The 5,074-nt window shown below is 36.6% G+C and overlaps 1 long non-coding RNA gene across 2 annotated transcripts; it reads left to right on the forward strand.

Moving 5' to 3' along the window:
• The first annotated feature begins 247 nt into the window (after positions 1-247).
• LOC148770603 (uncharacterized) lies at positions 248-4,849 on the forward strand. 2 transcript variants are annotated; one of them, XR_016031257.1, is made up of 4 exons: positions 248-512; positions 700-2,663; positions 3,282-3,365; positions 3,436-4,849. It is a non-coding gene; the product is annotated as an uncharacterized LOC148770603 (long non-coding RNA). The 2 variants fall into 2 exon arrangements; XR_016031256.1 differs by lacking the exons at positions 3,282-3,365; positions 3,436-4,849 and having other exon boundaries at positions 700-2,927.
• The last annotated feature ends 225 nt before the right edge of the window (positions 4,850-5,074 follow it).

A 5,074-nucleotide genomic window follows, 5' to 3' on the forward strand; every position in this document is an offset into this window, starting at 1 on the left:
TAAGATATGAAATATGGTAATTGAGGAGAAAATTATGATCGTCACGAAAATATAATTGTTATAATTTTCGGAGTTACCATTTGAGAGATATTAGAAATCTAAGAAAGAGTTCTGAAAGGATTCTTAATTAGATGGTTCTCACATTCTAGATAAGGATTGATGTATTTGACTTTAATTGGGGAATTATAATTACGCTTGGACTAGGATTTATAAATCCTTATAAATAGAGGTGGTGGGGTAGAGAAAAGGGTATGACAACAACACACAACAAGACAATTTTTCTCCACCCCAATCTCACGTCCTCTCTCCACTCTCGCGTGAAGAGAAGATATTTTTTCTTCTTCTCTTTCTTCTTCCAAATTACTTTTGACAGAAAGCCTGATTTTCTGCCAAACCCTTTATCATTTTCTGTCAAATCCTTTTTCACCTATATTTGCCCAATAGTTTTCTAAATAGTTTTCTAATGCAAGCTATTGGAGGATTAATCTCTTCAAGGTGAAATCGTTCAACGGGTATGTAAGAAAATCTCATTAAGTAATAGTATTAATTTATTTGATTACGTGATTCGCATGTTTTATTTGGATTTATTTACACAAATAATCAAAAGCATGCTAATAGATTATGTCTAATTGATGAATTTATTGGTCATAGAATTCGCATGATAGAAAAATTTTAAACTTCCGCTGCGTATGCATGTAGATCCACAACATGGCCAACCCAAGAAGATCTATATCAAGGGACCGTTGCAGCTGCTGCATCCATGCCAAAAAGATAGGCGCATCGAGTCCAGCTAATTGGTTGAACGGTATCGAGCGCCACATCTCATTCATTCTCCCACAATCCCTAACAATATTGAGCAGGGTTTCGGGCTTTGAGCAATGGTGGCGGAAAGGTAAAATGCCTAGGAGATTTTACGGTGGAAGAGAGCTACCCTTGTCGGCACAATATCCATGCATGCTCTCCATAGGAAATGAAAAATCTTCGGTGGAAGGGGAACACTCCTGATTTTCTTCCAGTCAATGGAAGAAACACCGTTGGGTCCCGCAAAATTGTCCATCGCCCTCCCTTGCGTGATAATATTCCGATAACAGGACATAACCGAGAATTTTCCATTAGGCGTAAATTGCCAAATCATTAAGTCCTTTCTTTGTGTGTCCGCTGCCAATGGGGACATTAATAATTCATTGATGTTCAATTGGCCAAAACACTTCCTCAATAAGGCCATGGTTCTATGAATGAGTGATTGGGTCGATAATATCCGAGACATGATCCGGGAAAGACGTGTGCATGGGGCGTCTCGTAAACAGTCGTGGTTGATTCCCATCAACACACCAGAGATCTCCCCAAATAGATGTATCTCGTATGTCCCCGATGCAAATTCTAATGCCTTCTTGGAGGTGTGGTCGAACCGCCGTAATGCTCCGCCATGTTGCCGACGGTCTATATCCCACACTTGCCGAAAAGAAAGAGCATGTCGGATAATACCTAGCTTTCATGACCTTAACCAAGAGCCTATCTTGTAGCGTAACCAATCTCCATGCATGTTTCGTAAGCAGTGCCTTATTGAAACAACTCGTATCTCGGAATCCAAGTCCGCCTTCTTTCTTCGACAAAACACAGTTTTTTCCAACTCACCCACACCAGTTTCCTCTTCGACTCAGAGCCCCACCAACCAAAACCGCCTTATAGCCGATTCAATTTCTTCAAGAAGATTCTGCGGGAGTAAGAAGCAGCTCATCACATATGTAGGAATCGCTTGACGCACCGCCTTGATCAAAACTTCTTTGCCGCTCTCGATAGGTGCTTTTTGCCGCACCCTCTAATTTTTGTCCATACCCAGTCTCGCAAATAAAAGAATATCTCCTTCCTAGTACGACCCAAATTCGCCGACATACCCAAATATTTCTCATATCTATCAACCATTGTAAATTCCAGCTCCTGGCTCAGGTCCTCCTTAATATTATTCGGTGTTGTTGGGCTAAATTTCATAGTTTATTTCTCAACATTAACCACTTTTCCGGAGGTGCGAGCGTACAAATTAACAATCTGATTCAATGTCGAGGCGTCTGAGCTGGTAGTTTCGTAGAAAAAAAGAGTGTCATCGGCGAAGCATAAATTCGAGATAATTGGGGTCGAGGGGGCCATCCGTATCCTATGTAACTCATCATTTTCCACAGCTCTTTGTAACCTAGCGATCAACGCCTCCGTGCAACAGATAAATAACTAAGGGGATAGGGGATCCCCTTGTCGAAGTCCTCTCATCGGGGTCACTGATTCAAATTGAAAGCCATTAAATAAAAATGCATATCAGACCGAAGACATGCACACCATAGTAAATTCAACAAACTCAGTACGAATCCCGAATTTTGATACGAACCCCGTAGAACTTGTTACCAGACCCAATACCTTACGTGGAAGCAAGATCGAAGACATCCAAAAAAAATGTATTCAGATTGGCGGAAGCAAGGAATAATGACCCCATAGCTATAAAGAGCTAGAACCATTATAATCAAGGTGGAATATTGACCCCGTGGTTATAAAGAACCAGAAACCAATATTATGTCGCTAAGAAAGTTACAAGAATCCAGTTGTAAAATCCCAAAATTTGTTGTAGAACAGCAAGGAGAATTACTCCCTCCATTCCAATTTATCTGACATTTAAGGTAATTGCACAATAACTAAGAAACCCAATAAATATGGCTAAATTTGAGGAGAAAAATCATCCATAGACTAATATACCCTTTTACCAAATTTTGGTTTTATTTATTTCTCTCTCATACCCATTAATGGGAATTGATTTCTTCGGTGTTTGACTCTCCCACTAATTTATTCTCCCCATTATTCTCCCCCTTATTCTCTCTCTTGAATCTCAATTATTCATAAATTGTTTAGTCTCTCTAAATTCTTTCAAAACTCCATAACCATAATACTCCATTGAAAAACCAAAAAAATGAAAAGCAAAACATTCCCGCATAAACAGAGATTTTATTTCAACATAAAAATTTCCCCTCCTAAAATTCATGCAATTTTTTTAAAATTACCCGCTTCTTATTCTAAAATGTTTATGTATTCCCACCACAATTGTTCTATAAATTAACACACTAAAATCTTTAATATCAAAATAAAAATGAAAGTTGGAATAGATCTAAATATACAACCACCAAATTTTGACGTTGATGAAGAAGATGAACCGCAAAAGGAAGCAAGCATTAATTTAGTTACACACCTTAATCTCGATTTAAATTCTCCAGCAATATCTTCAATGGATCATTTTTTGATAGATTTAAACAGTGAACCATACGATGAAGCAATCATGCATATGGAAGTGGGGACAACTACATTTCCAGCAGCCATTCATAATATGGGTACCATCTTTAATTTTCTTGTGAGTTTTTTATGTTATGATTGTATTTAATTCATTTTTTCCTTTAATAGATGAAAACATCACCAGTGGAGAAGGAAATACTAACGAAGCAGAACAAACATCAAGTCAGATAAAAAAAAATTGAGAACGTTATCCAATGATGAACGACAAGCCATATACAACATGCTACAACAGGAAAGTGTCCGTGGAAAATTAAAAAAAAGGAGTGACAAGATTGGTGGCATCACAATTTTCGGTATCTATACGAACCGTTCAACGTATTTGGAAACAATCAGAAAATAGTGGCACCCATGCTAACGTATCTCATAAAAAGACGAGAAATTGTGGTCGAAAGAGAATTCAGATTAACTATGATCAAATTCGTGAAATTCCTTTACATCGTCGAACAACTCTTGATTCTTTAGCATGTTCGTTGAACATGAAAAAGAGCACGTTGTTTAGGCGTCTTAAGTCGGGGGAAATACGGCGACATTCCAATGCTATAAAACCATTTTCAACGGAGGAGAATAAGAGATCTCGATCGCAATTTTGTTTGTCAATGCTGGAGGGTGATAGCATGCCGCATGACCCCATTTTTACTGGTATGTTTAATGTTGTTCATATTGATGAAAAATGGTTTCAGATGACGAAAAAATCAGAGAATTACTACTTGTTACCAGACGAAGAAGATTCGCTATGCACATGCAAAAGCAAAAACTTTATTGGAAAAGTCATGTTTTTAGCTGCTGTAGCTCGTCCGAGGTTTGATGCACAAGGAAATGAAACGTTCTCCGGAAAAATTGGAATATTTCCTTTAGTTACACGAGAACCAGCTAAAAGAACCAGCGTAAATAGAGTTGCAGGCACGTTGGAGACAAAGCCAATACCCTCAGTAAATAGAGATGTTATAAGGTCATATTTGATTGAAAAAGTTCTACCTGCAATCAAGGAAAAATGGCCGATAGAGGATTCGAATTATCCAATATTCATTCAACAAGACAATGCTAGAACGCATATTGATCGTACCGATGATGAATTTTGTCGAGCAGCTGCACAAGATGGATTTGATATTCGTTTGATGTCTCAACCTCCAAATTCTCCTGATTTAAATGTTTTAGATCTTGGATTTTTTCGTGCTATTCAATCTTTGTAGTACAAGGAGCATGTTAAAACTGTTGATGAGCTTGTTACTGCCGTCGAAAAATCATTTCAGCTTTTCCGGTGACAAAATCCAATCGTATATTTTTAACATTGCAATCGTGCATGATAGAAATTATGCGAGCAAAAGGTTCTAAGAAGTACACAATTCCGCATATTAAGAAAGCTATGTTGGAACGGGACAACTTCCTACTCAGTTGAAATGTGATCCCGAATTAGTACAAGAAATTCTTAATTATCTAAGTTAATTTTTTTTTAGCCCATGTCTGTGACTATTATATAGTCATATTTATGCATTTATAAGTTTAATGATTACTTTAAATTTCACATGATATAACTTTTTTTTCAATCTTAGTTAAACAAAAATTAAAAATAAAAATAGTATGCCGATGAATAGGGTTATACTAGAATCACTCATTTCAGAATCGTAAAAAAACAAATCTAACACAAGTAATCCAAACAAATAAATATTATATATATATATATATATATATATATATATATATATATATATATATATATATATATATATATATATTCTAATAAAAGTTC

This window comes from Erythranthe guttata, chromosome 5 (assembly GCF_056151865.1).
Source record: "Erythranthe guttata isolate IM_541 chromosome 5, IM_541, whole genome shotgun sequence".
Lineage (NCBI taxonomy): Eukaryota > Viridiplantae > Streptophyta > Magnoliopsida > Lamiales > Phrymaceae > Erythranthe > Erythranthe guttata.